This window comes from Anomalospiza imberbis, chromosome 9 (assembly GCF_031753505.1).
Source record: "Anomalospiza imberbis isolate Cuckoo-Finch-1a 21T00152 chromosome 9, ASM3175350v1, whole genome shotgun sequence".
Classification (NCBI taxonomy): Eukaryota; Metazoa; Chordata; class Aves; order Passeriformes; family Viduidae; genus Anomalospiza; species Anomalospiza imberbis.
The window spans coordinates 14,049,820-14,064,020 of NC_089689.1; the positions used below are offsets into that span (position 1 = coordinate 14,049,820).

General features: G+C 38.6%; 3 long non-coding RNA genes across 4 annotated transcripts; 1 reads left to right on the top strand and 2 right to left on the bottom strand.

Moving 5' to 3' along the window:
* Positions 1 to 2,086: 2,086 nt before the first annotated feature.
* On the bottom strand, positions 2,087 to 4,955 carry LOC137479358 (uncharacterized). Its single transcript, XR_011002188.1, has 2 exons — positions 4,267 to 4,955; positions 2,087 to 3,192 (listed from the first exon to the last, which is right to left on the bottom strand). It is a non-coding gene; the product is annotated as an uncharacterized lncRNA (long non-coding RNA).
* LOC137479359 (uncharacterized) lies at positions 3,108 to 3,831 on the top strand. Its single transcript, XR_011002189.1, has 2 exons — positions 3,108 to 3,210; positions 3,444 to 3,831. It is a non-coding gene; the product is annotated as an uncharacterized lncRNA (long non-coding RNA).
* A 1,423-nt stretch (positions 4,956 to 6,378) lies between the features above and the next one.
* On the bottom strand, positions 6,379 to 14,169 carry LOC137479363 (uncharacterized). Of its 2 annotated transcripts, XR_011002192.1 has the most exons (4): positions 12,496 to 14,169; positions 11,180 to 11,312; positions 9,202 to 10,214; positions 6,379 to 6,753 (listed from the first exon to the last, which is right to left on the bottom strand). It is a non-coding gene; the product is annotated as an uncharacterized lncRNA (long non-coding RNA). The 2 variants fall into 2 exon arrangements; XR_011002191.1 differs by lacking the exon at positions 6,379 to 6,753 and having other exon boundaries at positions 7,272 to 10,214.
* Positions 14,170 to 14,201: the final 32 nt, after the last annotated feature.

The following is a 14,201-nucleotide window of genomic DNA, read 5'->3' on the forward strand; positions in this document are numbered from 1 at the left end:
TACATTTTTGAGCTGTTGTGTTGAAAAACAGAAGCAAACTTATGCTGGCAAAATTAAATATGACAGACATATTCACCAAATAGAAAATGTAATGGTCATGACCATTCCTCTTGGCATTCTTTTGCTATCATCCCCATCCTAAACCACCTCAACATTTCAATTAATGATTTCTGATTAATAAATTAAAAATTCTAACAAAATAATGATGAAGGTACTAATATACATCTCACCCTATAGTTTAAGCTACAGCTGACAAGTCATCTACCCCACTATGTACACTGATCTCTCTTGCAAGACATCTCCCACAGCAGGAATGCTGTGGCTTAAGCCTGAATAGAAATTGATGTTGGCTTGCCTTAATGTGCCAATCTGCAAAATGCAGAAACCCAGGTGCTGATTAATGAGGCATTGAGCCATTCCTGATTCCTGCTGCAGAAGTGGGAACCTGTGGGAGGTGGGCAGGGCACACTGCCAGCATCTCTAACTGTTTCCAGCCAGCTTGGTGTAATCCATTGCTGGGCATGAACCAACTACCAGGTGTTTGTGTAAACATCAGAACTACTAGTTTGCTTTTTTGTAGACTCGTGTCTTATGATTGATCAGCTTTTGAATTTATTTTTGTTAATAAAATTTTATGAGACATCCTCAGACAAGTGAAAGGGATCCCGTTCCTGCTTCCAGTCTCCTTCCATTTCAAAAACGGATGGACAAATAAAGAGAGCAATACTATAATTTCACTTAATTTTTAGTGAAATTAAGATTACAATCTCATGTTTTACTCTGATGTCATATCATTCTTGATATAAATGAATATTTCAACCTCTTTTCTACTACATCTGCAATTTTTAGTGAATCAGAATAGCCATGAAATCCTAAGAACTCCATGGTAGGAGCATAAACCACTTTTAAGATTACACAAACTATAAAAATTCCAAGAGAATTTTTTCTTCATTAATTCCCCTTCCAAAGAACAGCCCTCACTTTTGCTTAATACAGTACCAGTGACTTTGAAGTTTCTTTATGTATACCTCTTTCTCTTTTAAGTTGTAACAGCTGTGACACCAGTACTCCATATGGACAAGCAGTGGACTTCTGGGGTGACGGAGAACCTGCAGTGGAAGTAAAGGCATGAATGATTGTCCCAAGGCCTGCAGGTACTGGCAAGGACTTTTTCCTCTCATGGTTAAGAAGCAAAGGCCAAAGGCTCTGAACAACAAGCTCTGGCAGATTTAGCTGTTGCGTTTTAAGATGTGATTTCTCTCAGCTGCCTGAGGTCATGATCATTCTAGGAGAGTAAAACAATTAAAGTAGGTATTATTTTAACATGCCAGCCTGTGACCTGGAGTCTCCACCGTAAGAGTGTAGTAATACCTAACAGCAGAGTAAAATAGACACTTGAGAGTGGTAATGTCTTAAACTGAATGGGTAACTCTGCCAAAGACCCCTTATCAGAGCTGTAAGCCTCAAAATGACCCATCACCATTATGCACTTACAGGTTAGGAAGTATCTAGAAGACAAACCAGACTCTCCCCAAGCCTCTGTATCAGGCCTGTGTAGCACAGCCTACCAAAGAATTCCTCTGGCCCAGTGTGCTGCGTGGGTGAAAGAAACGAGTTTGTCCTGCCTTGCTGCTCTCTTCTTGGCAGCACGTTTTTGAGCACGCAGCAGATCGTGACCAGAGGCAATGGCCTCTTTCAACAGCCCCATAACACATGCTGGGTTGAGAGCTGCTGACTTTAAAGGTGAGAATGGTGATACACTGAGGATTCCTGACTGGCAACTGCTCTCCACATGAGCATACAGCAGCATACCTCACACACTTTTGACAAAGAAAATTTGCAAATAAAAAACTAGCTACAGGGAAGCATGAAGGCATTGCAGTAGAAGGGAGACCTGTAGACATGGTTAGATATGGCTACCATATCCAGGTTGCCTTAGATTGGTTGTCTGTCCTTTTTTCCAACCAGAATTGTTTCCCAGGGAGATTTTGAGAACTGTGTATGTTTAGGATTTTGAACTGTGTATGTCTAGGATTCTTGGTATCTAATAATCTCATCATGTTATTGCATATGTGCAGCAGTCTCAACCTTGGATGTCCCATGTCCAGCAATCCCAGAGACCTCAGAGCAAACACCACAGGCCCATATTCTATAGGCAGTGTAATGCCAACAAAACTAAGGGAATGCTCTACTACTCCTACAAAGTGTTGCATGAACAGACCACACAATTACTTTGAGCATTTCCAGCAAGAATAAGGCTTTCTGTAATTGCATGATGCAACTGGAGCACCTTTTTCTGCATCAGAAATAGAGTAGCCAAAGGGTGGGATAAAGAGCCACCAGAGCAGTATCACAGCCAACCGGCTGCTGTACAGTGGCCACAATCTGGCTTTCACAACTAATACACCTCTTCCTCCCTCTCTTGTGATGTACAGCCACCACCTTCCAGCTGCTACAAAACAAAGTTTCCCTTGCTAAATAACAATTGCCAAGAACTTTCCTTGGTAACAGCGGCAACTTCTGAAATGAAGCTTCAGAGCACAGGGAAGTACTGGCAATGGACTTGCTCAGGTGAGCTGCAGAACAGAGATTTAGCAACACAAGGCAAAAAATAGCAGTGTATTCCATATCAACACATATGCATAGCAAAGGTAGGGAGGACGGGGAGGTGTCGCAGTAGCATTTGCAGGTAGCAGCATAATTCTGTTGGCTTCTGCTGAATCATCTTATTTGTACTATGTAAGAGGAAAATAGGGCTGTGCTTTTCATCTATTCCTTAATTACAATAAAACTTCTCGATTATATTGATGATTTTCAACTTCATGTCAATTAAACCCATTAATTCCATAAATGAAGACCAAATTTGGATAAAATGGATGGGATGTGTTACAACAGGGTAGTAATTGGAAGGCAGCCCAAGATAAGTAGTCAAAGTCTGCAGTAATCTATCCTCAGCTGAGTTGTACACACCTGTTCCATACCCTTCTCCTTCTGGAATTACTTTCAGAGTGGCACTTCAAGTATGGTAAAAATTTGTTGTCAGATGACTGCTCCCACTAAAATCTGCAAGAGCCATGTGACCATAAAAGAAAAATACACAGTAACCTTTCCAAAGTATGCCTGTAATTTCAGAATTGTGCTTTCCCTGAGCCACCTTCTGCCAAGAATGAAGCCTTTATCATGGTTGCTGTACTGAAAAGTGAGACATAGGTGAGAAAGAAAAATACTTTTAGAGCATTTGAAGATTATTTCAGTTATGGTTTTAAATGTACGCAGGATGTAACTAACCTTTCTGTCTGAATTCACCCACTGTAGTAAGAATAGATCTTAATGAATGTTTAAAGCCTGAGCAGTTTATGAAAGAAATTATATAACATGGTATTGTAGAAGCAGTGGATTGAATTCAGTGACCTAAAAAATGCTTATATTTGTTTCTGTCTTAGGAAGTTCCTAGGTCTACCTGTCAGCAGCAGGATATATTCCCAGAAAATCAATTATACATGGAAACAAAAACATCATGGAGATTAAAGAACATATGAAAGAGCAAGCACAACTCTTTTTTCACAACACTGTGAATCAAGAGTAACTTCACTGAAGCCAATGAGTTACAGTGGTGTGAGTGAGAAAAGAACCAGCTCCATTGTCTGAAAATTACTTGGGCCACCCATGGAGTCCAATCACAGGAACTGCAGGCAGCTAATATTGCATCATTTAATTCAGAAAGCCCAAGTCTGAATAGAGGAGACTGAAAAGAAAGGATCTGGTTTTGGTAAAAAAAAAAAAAAAAAAAAAAAAAACCCTGAAAAATAGCAGGAAAATGGTGAATGGAAATGAAAAAAATTACACCATTTCTAAAAAAAGCTCCCTCTCCAAAAAATAATTTGCATAGACCAAAGAACAAATCTGTATACTTTGGGCTTTTTTTAACACCCTGCAGGTACCCAGTTAACAGTGGCTGAGCTGTACACTTCCCTGAAGGGAAAGTGTTATCTTGGCTTTCCAAAGAGCAGACACATTTTGTGAGTTGATGCATACTTTGCTACACCTACTCAGGTGAGTGCTGCAGAACGAGTGTCACACCTGTCCAGCACAGGTCACTGTAACATATCCTACCACATTTTTAGGGAGTAACATACCTTCACTTTCCCTGCTTTAGTTTACTCCCTCTAAACACATGCTCCATGTTTCATCTGAGGTCAGTGAGTTGAACTTTCCCAGCTCCTGTCACCTCCCACTTGAGAGAGCATTTCTGCCAGTAGTACTTACTGTCCATACGAGAACAAAGGCTTGTTTCTGGAAAGCTGTCTGTTCACGAACCTCTTCCTGTCCCTTCTTCACTTTTCTTCCAGTCTTTCTGTCTTCTCCATTTGTGTCTCTCATCACACACTGTCTCTTTCATCTATTTACACCTCACCTGCAGCATTACCCTCTCCATTGGTATTATTGTCCTGATTATAACTGTCCAGAAGCTACTGAGGACCTGTAAAACAGCACATTGTGAGCTTACCATGCTGCACTAGAAACCCCTACACTGAAGCACCATGTCAGCATTATGTCAAGATGTCAAACCACATTAAGACAGATGTGCTGAGTATTATCCACAGAATTTGCAGGAATGCCATCTCTCTTTTTCTTTTCCAGGTCACTGTCTCCCCTTTTCTCCCCCTCGTCTACTTTATATTCTATTTTACTATCACCTTTCCCTCTTCTGTCACTTTATTTTCTTCTTCCCCACAGTTATCCTCCCCTGGCTTCCTTCAGTGTCCACCTCACATTCCTCCACGCATTTTCTTCCCTCTGGTGTGCCTGCACAAAGGAGTATAATGGAGGCAGTACTGCAGTTCTGTTAAATGTGTCCTTGGCTCTTTAGTAAACGGAGCTGTAACTGGGTGCATCTTTGGGATATGCAAACCAGAAAGTGTTTCATTCCCAAAGGCTTAAGCCAGAGAGCTCAGAGATTTTAGAAAACTTCCTGGTTCCCTAATCTCTGACATGAAGCACACCACAAACAGCAGGAGGAATTTCGAAAAAACACCCGATTCTTTTCTTCACATGCACATATTTCTTTTTGCTTTGTGAGCTGAGGCTCTTAGCAACAAGAGAACACGGTAGTGACTAGAATTTGATGATGTCAGAACAGCAGAAAATTGAAAAATATGTACTTTGCAATGGCATACAATTGGAAAGAATAAAATTAGTGCCAAGCAGTGCTAAAACCAAACAAAATGTTTCCCAATAATTCAACATACAGGGGGTCAGAAAGCAATCTGGGTTTTAACGTTCTGTCTGGTAATTAAAATCAACATAATTCAAGTGCAGAACAAAACAGTGCTTGTTGATACAAGGTATTTTGTTTTATGTGATAGCATCAGACTTTCAGGTAAAAAGACAGAGCACGTGCTTTGGATGGCATCACTCATCTGTATGCTAAAGATAGCTTCTAAGCCTCGCTTAGCTCAGTCTGAACTTTGGCACACACCACAGCAGCTGCACAGCGTGTCACTGTGCCTCCTTCAGCACACAGCACAGCATGGAAACAATGGTTGGTACGGATATTTTCATGGCACATGTGTTAGCCTGAACAGGTCAAGTAGCTTCTTCAGACAATATACTTCCCTCTGAATGCTTTGTCAATTTTTTCAGATTTTTCCAAAAGCTTTCTAACACGTTTAGTGATTTTTTTATCCTCTGTTGATGTGTGAAAGCCTTGAGGAAACAAGGAAGGAAAATTGCTTGATGACACAAGGAAACAATAAAACCTGCTCCATATTCATTTTATATATGTCTAAATGCTGTTGAAATCTAATTTAAAAAACTGAGTAAGAAAGCAAGAAATTGTTTTCAACATAGTTCTCAATAGCTGTAGTCAATAGTATTTGTAATAATTATTTTTTTTTCAGAGAATGTGACTTCAAAATTTCTATTTCTTAAATATTAAAACTTTTAAATTTCATATTTGGGGATAGATATTAAAGTGGTGTCATGCATTGTTGTTTCAAAAGTAAATACAATTTATGTCTTAATTTTGTCAGCATAGGAGGTCCAGAATGTATTATTCATTTTTCCTTTATTACTAATAATGAATTTTAGCAAAGACCCTGCTTTTAGCACAGCTGCTTGTTAATATTGTGATTATTTTCTAATTTTGCATTGGCACTATTACAGATTCTTACCTAGGGTTTAACTGTTAGTCTGCATCAGGAGCTGTAGTGATTCCCCTCCCAAGGCCTTGTTCTGTGTATTAATTCATACAGACATGTTCCTTTGTACAATTCTAATGAATCCTAATTCTGTATGTGAGATATATATATAGATATATATAAATATATATAGATATATATATGCACAGAGAGAGACAGAGAGATAGATGACAGATTAAAAAATGCTAAGGTGGAAAAGTTTCACTATGAAAATGCATCATGCAAACATGATAAGTGGATTTGAAAAGTCACTTTGTGAATTGCACCAAATATATTGTCTAACTGAATAAATTGCAGAAAATTTGCATTGATATACACAAATCAGAACATCTTGGTTGTGTTTTTTTTTTGGTGTTGTCCATTTCCTTTTATTTTGTTGTAAACATACACATTTTTCTGCAATAACTCCACTGAGACTGCTTGCAGAACCAACAGATGAGCACCTGCTCATCTGATTTGCTGAATAAGGGACATTACACATCTGGAGTGCCTCTGGACATGTCATCTTCTTCTGTTTGGAAATTACGCTCCAGTGGAAACAGGAATCTCACCACTGAAAGTGGAAACTTTACAATTAAAGGCATGTTGGACAACTGTAGCTGCATGTACACAGATCAAAGCACTGCAGTCCAATGCCACGCTCTGCGCTGCCAAGTCAGGTGAGTTCTGGCCACACTGCACTCCACACGTATGCACTCCTCAATTTCATTTGGAACAAACCTGTTTTTTCTTTTCTGTGTACAATACTCTTTAAAGGTGACTGCAGTTACAAATAATTCATCAATTAAATAATAGTAATGATAATAATAATCATTATCAAGACTTAAACCTCTTGGCTTGACTATTAGCCACTTAACAATTGCTTGTATTTACAATTGTACCAGTCCTCCAACACAAATGTACAATCAAAAAGACAACTATTTTTTCTTCAAAGTATTCTAAAAAGAGTATGAAATCACATGTAAGGTTTCTTTTTGTAAATTATTTCTATTATCTATTGTGGTCAGTGTTAGTAAATTGGAAGCTGACACTGGAAACGAACATAAAACGTGTGTTTCCACATGTATAAAGTTCTTTCTTTTCAGTAATATATTAATCACAAGTCAGCTAAATAATTAATACCATAACTTAACTCTAAGCAATTGTCTCATTATCACTGTTTAATTCACAGACACTGGAGTTGACCAACTAACTCTCTTGACACCTTAACGACACATTAAATTCACAGTAACTAATGCAAATGGTTTATAATTTCCTAGCATTCATTAAAACTGTAATAAAGGCAAGGACATTCTTTTCTTGTACTGTCAAACAGAGAGAGAACAGTGTTACACATCACCTATGGTTAATGAAAAAAATGTGAGGCATATCTGTTTTTAAATCTTATCATATAATTAAAGACTGTTAAAGTACAGTGCAGAGGGCAAATTATGTTGGCAATAGCTGGACTTTAGACTGTGTCAGCTGTTTCTTAACAGGGTTTGCTATGGTTGATACCTTACATATTTTAACTAAACAGAAGAAAAAAAGGAATTTCATTTTTTTTAATCGTAATATTTTGTCTCGCAAGTATTATACACAAATATACAGAAATTAAAACACTGAGATACCTTTGGCAGCCCTTGCAAACTGTGCAAAGAATTCAATTTATCTCCACTGAGAGCTAGTGGAGTCATTACATTCAATTGACTTAAATAGTACTTGATCAAATCCCTAAATCCACAGCCATACCTGGCAACATCCCCAAAACAATAGTCAACAAATTATATATTTTTAAACACAACTGCATGAATAAAAGATAGAAGAAAAATGGGAGGAAAAGAACTTGAAAGACAGTGTAGAGCAAAACCAGAAAACATCTTCCCTTCTCTTTTAATATGACCAGTTATTTCCAGTCCAGCATGGCATTAATTCAATGCTAGACCTTTAGAACTCTAAACAGCTCAGAAAATTGTCCTCGCTTTCAAATGAGTAGCATTTCCTTACAGAGAAGGGTGTCAGTTCTGCTGCATTTTGCATGCTCATAAAGAGACGAGGGAGAGAACACAGAAGGATGAGATGCCCTTTCCTCAAGCCTAAGAATGCTGAGGGCTGGGCACTCAAACCCAGAGCTGTGACAGCAGCAGCAGCCCCACAGCTGCCTGGTTTCAGAGAGAGGAAAAGCTGTGCACCCAAAACAAGCTGATAGCTTGGTCTCATCTATCTCCCTGCACAAGCAGTGGTCATGTTTTCTGACGGCAAGAACCCAGGAAAGGCTAAACCAATGTGCATTTCTCTTCATCCTCCTTACAGATGCTTACATGGAAAGCACAGGAAAACCCCAGTGAAAAAGCAGCAGTGAATAGGTAGAGAATCCTACATCCTAACCCCCAAGTATCCTGCAAGTTTCATTTAACATTACAGATCAGAAAACAGATTTCCAGGAGATTAAAAATAGACTTCAAATCTATTTTTAGGTGTGTTTTTAAAAAAGACCTTATTTTTACAGGCCAAGTGGCCTGAGGCACCCAAGTGACCTCCAGGCCACTCAGTATTTTTAAGGGGTGAAACAGCAGTCTCTTTCTCCTGGCCTTTTGAACAGATAGAAGAGCATTATTTTACATTACATTACAGGGACTGCTCCCTGAACACACTACCCAGTAATTACAACAAGTTGCATTATTCAATTTCAGTGCTGTCTACTACAAAAGATTCTGCTTCATAGAAGCACACCCAGAATGCACCCAAATGGTTACAACGCCTTGTGTCATCAAAGCCACACGTACCAGCCCTCCAGACACACTCTCAGATGTAGCAGGTTAAAGAAACATTGGCTGGCAGTGTGGCTCGTGCCTTTAAGAGAAAAATATTCTCCTTACAAATTGCTACTTTGATACTAAATTCGTACATGGTATTTAGACCCAAACAAATTTCTAAAAACAACCTACTCTCCTATTTCCAACTACTATTTTCAGAAAACTTGACATTGCCAACAAGAGGGAAATGTAGGAGTGAAGGACACCTCATTTATTGAGCTGCTGTAAACTCACAACCACTTTGCTGTCTGTTACTGAAAATTAAAGTGTAAAGAAAAGCAAATGGGAATGGGAAAAAATTTTAAGAAGTTTTTAATATGGAGTAAGTCTTATTATTTGGGGAATTTGGTTCCACTTTTTTGGTATTTAGCACAAACATTGTTTAAGTGTTGGCAAGTGCTGAATTTTTATATGAAAACAAAAGAGACTCAAATATATATGAGAAGTGCCCTTGTATCAGGAAGCACAGCATTAACTATAATGTTAACATAAATATTACAGCTGTTATTGATTACAAATACAAATCATGACGTCTAAGATTACATTTCTTTAATTCTAATGACTCATAAGAAAGTGTAACTGCACTTGGCCAAAAGCAATTGAAATTAGCAGCTGTCTAAAGGGACAAATCTTGCCACAGACTGGCTCTGATAACATCCTATTTTTTCCTTCAAGTGAGATCAGCCAGCAGCTTGTCTCCAGTTGATCCCAAATGGTCTACTCCACTGATTAATTTAAAAATACTTTCTTTCCTGACAACAGAACTTGTTACAACATTTAGGATGTTACTGCTCTTCTAGAGTCTTCCAGATGCAGTTTGCATTTCTAATATTAAGGAACCCACTTAGAAGTCTTCAGGTTTTGTCTAATCAAAAAGCATACCACTTTTCACAGTGTTTCTAAAAACACCATAAGCACATACAAAGAAATAATTGCTTCCAGCAAAAAAAAAAAAAAAAAAAAAAAAAATCAAGTTTACTTATGTAATGTATCTGTTCTTACAAATCAGTTATATGAAAATATCATGCAGAAACTAAGAATAATATTTAGATACATTTAAATAAGTTACTAAGGTTTAATATGATAAATGGTTCCACATTACAATTTTTCCAGTAGCAAACCCCACGTGATTCCTGTTCTTTTTCTCATCCAGTTGTTTCTACCATTTTGCTAGTTTACTCATCAGTAGTGCTGATGCAACTGTTTGTGGAGCTGCACTCTAAGCCAAAACGAGAAAAAATGACCTCATTTTAGAAAACAACAGTACACTCACTCTTGTTCATAGGTGTAATTTTAGAAACTGTAATTAGAAGGAAAAAAAACCCCAAACAACACAAGTATTCAAAGTTCCAGTTAAGAAATCATGAATATAAGGTGTATTTCAGCTGAATGGAAAAGATTCTTGTTTAACAGTTAGAGTTAGATCACTTACAGGTGGAAACTCAGAAAGGGAATTACTGCCAGATAGCCAAAGCTGTCTACATTTCATTTCAGGGGAAAAAAATGGTTTTATTTATATTCCAATTACAGCCTTTCCTGTCGGAGACAAAAGAACCTGAAACACAAAGAGCAAGCTTTGCTCAGTTCCCTTTAGTGCCCAGCAGTGTAACTTTCAAAGCAGACATGCACCACAGGTACCAGGAGGCTTCCACAGAGAATATTCACATTTAAAAGGAGAGCAGCACATCTTTCTTTGGAACATTGTCTCACAAGTGGTACATAGAAAAAATATTGTACCTATTTTTTCCTATTCAAGAGTTCCAGAGTTGGACAACAGTGACCAATTATTTAGAACAAGTTTGGCTCATTTCTCCTTCAGAAATGTTCAAGGCTAACTTCCTGCATCAGTAGCAGAGGTGTCAGAGGCAGCCTCTGCACCTGCATTGCTTTCTGTCGAATGATTTTCAGACCCAAGTGCACCACTTCCTCCCAGACATACAGGTCACTCACTCGCTGGCAGCATCAGTGATTTTGCAGACTGGAGAGCAGTATCCAGCACTAATCACTGCCTTCCTCCTGGAAACCCTGTACTTCACCTGCTTCACATTGCTTAGCTAACACGGCCATGTTGTGCCAAACTTGGCATTTCATATTAACTGTGCATATATGCACAGCTGATGCTGAGATGAGGATTTCTCAAGGCACTTCCCAGACTGGAATCATGGCCAAGTGTTCAGCACACACCTGGAGGAGTAGACAGCAACCTGCTTTCTTCAGGACTGCTAACAGTTGTTGCACTGAAGTCTCCCAGGCCCAGAACATGGTATTCAGGGAGCAGGGAGGTGCCATGATGAAAAAACACAAATACACGTAAGTCCTACTGAGAAAAGGCAGGATTAGCAGTGTTACACTGCAAAAACGCTCTGCTCAGTTTTCACAAAGGAAAAAAAATAATCCACAAAACTTTATTGCAGTTAGGTATCAGACTGTTGCCTTAGTCTTTAGTTATTTTAACCAATCTCACCAAATTCTGAATCCTTCCTCAAGCCTTGCAGTCTTCTGTGGCTACTACTTGAAAACTATATCCCCTACTCTTGCAAATTTAACAATGAGTTAGCAGACTTCAAGCACTAGCTGTAGGAGTTTATGAGGCAAACTCACTGCTTAGATTTTTAGACTCCTTGAAAGTCAAAACTTTGCTTTGCATCCAAGGAACTGTCTACTCCAAATAACAGGTCTGCATCACTCCAATTTTTTCCTCTTATTTTTAAATGCCTGCCAACTTCCCTAGTTTTAGGTCAGTTTCTCATTAATTTCACCAAATACATTTACACAAGAGTTCTGTATTAGAAGGGAAAGTATGCACATATAGAATAAATACCAGGAAAAGGAGAAAATAAGTTGAAACTTTTTATATAAATCTCTACTGCTGAGTTTCCAGGACTGTTTCTTGGAATCAAATGCCAAATAAAAAGCAGTTCTTTAACATTCATAGTAGGAAAAAATAAGAGCAAAGACCTTGAGAAATCTTGGAAAAAACCCACCTTAAATAAAACAATTGCTAGCTACACCTGCTGTGGCAACTGGGATAAATTCTACATCATTTATTTTCATTGAAGAGACTACAAGTGGGAAAAAGATGACCATAGACAAAATTAGTATTTTAATTGTCTATAGAACTTGCTGTCTTGTTTTAACCTAGTAGTTTATGTCCTGAAAAGGTATTGTGGTACTTTCTTCTGTCATTGACTTGCACCTCTATTGTCCCTACTTATTAGTTTTACGTAGTTAATTAAATGGAAATCAAAATGAATTTTGGAAATTTATGCATCATCAACAGAACTTTTAATGAAAACCTTGTTGCTTCCAAATGTCAACAATGACTAGGCAGTGAGATACTTTTTGTGAGGTTACTCATTTGGGTGGAAGACAAGCTTACCATGGTAATACTGTTTTTAATACTCTCTGCTTAAAGCATCTGCAAAATTATATGTTACAGTGACATAAAGAAAAAAAAACATAATCTGTAGAGCTGTGAAGCATGAATCACAAAGATTCACTTCAGATCCTAAGATGGCAGAGGATTGGTGGAGCTTGTATCTTTTACTTGTAAGACATACAATAACCATTGGAATCCACAAATGGCACATCTTTGTTAAAAATGAGAGAGAAATATTAAGCTTCCAAGGTTGGTAGGGATACAAAAAGTCCAATTTGTTTAGGAGGAGTAAGAGGGGGAAAAAACCAGCCAGAGAAACCATGGCAGGCAGATGCAGAATTGCAATGTGTTTGATCTCTTGCGGTTGTACACGAGGTACAAGCGCAGAGCTGTCACGTTTCATGTGTTTGACAACTCACCCCATAAAGCAGTAGCATCAAACCTCTCCATAAAGCTCCAGAGTTCACTGCTCCTGATTCACTGGCCAAGAGGAGGGCCTTGCCCCCTGGCAGGTAATTTAAGGACAATGATGAATAAACTCCTAATCATAAAATGCAGTATCTTACTCTTTCTAGAAAACACACGTCGCATCTGAGATTAGCCCAGTGGCTGAATCATCGCTTTCTCCCAACAAAGGCTGGATGCTGACAGAGGCAGGAACAGTGCTGATCTGCTGCTCCACGCTTCTTGCTGAAAAAAAAAGCTTAAGTATTACCATGAACGAAAACTAGAACCACGACAGGCAGTGAAACATTAGTATTCTTTATTTTATGCATTACTGTAGTGTGTGTAACATTACAGCTGCATGTAAGCAGACATACCTTGATCAGTGCATATAGGAATCATGTATCAGTATCAATGCATACAGGAATCATGCATCAGTATCCATGCATACAGGAATCATGCATCAGTATCAATGCATACAGGAATCATGTATCAGTATCAATGCATACAGGAATCATGTATCAGTATCAGTGCATATAGGAATCATGTATCAGTATCAGTGCATATAGGAATCATGCATCAGTATCAATGCATACAGGAATCATGCATCAGTATCAATGCATACAGGAATCATGCATCAGTATCAATGCATACAGGAATCATGTATCAGTATCAATGCATACAGGAATCATGTATCAGTATCAATGCATACAGGAATCATGTATCAGTATCAATGCATATAGGAATCACGTATCAGTATCAGTGCATATAGGAATCATGTATCAGTATCAGTGCATATAGGAATCACGTATCAGTATCAGTGCATATAGGAATCATGCATCAGTATCAGTGCATATAGGAATCATACATCAGTATCAATGCATACAGGAATCATGTATCAGTATCAGTGCATATAGGAATCATGCATCAGTATCAGTGCATATAGGAATTATGCATCAGTATCAATGCATACAGGAATCATGCATCAGTATCAATGCATACAGGAATCATGCATCAGTATCAATGCATATAGGAATCATGTATCAGTATCAATGCATATAGGGATCATGTATCAGTATCAGTGCATACAGGAATCATGTATCAGTATCAGTGCATATAGGAATCATGCATCAGTATCAATGCATATAGGAATCATGTATCAGTATCAGTGCATATAGGAATCACGTATCAGTATCAGTGCATATAGGAATCATGTATCAGTATCAGTGCATATAGGGATCAACCACGGAGCCCCGGCTCCTCCTGCAGCCCGTGCCAGAGCCGCAGGCCTCCCTGGCTCCGGCTGCGGCCCGTGCCAGAGCCGCAGGCCTCTCTGGCTCCGGCTGCGGCCCGTGCCAGAGCCGCAGGCCTCTCTGGCTCCGG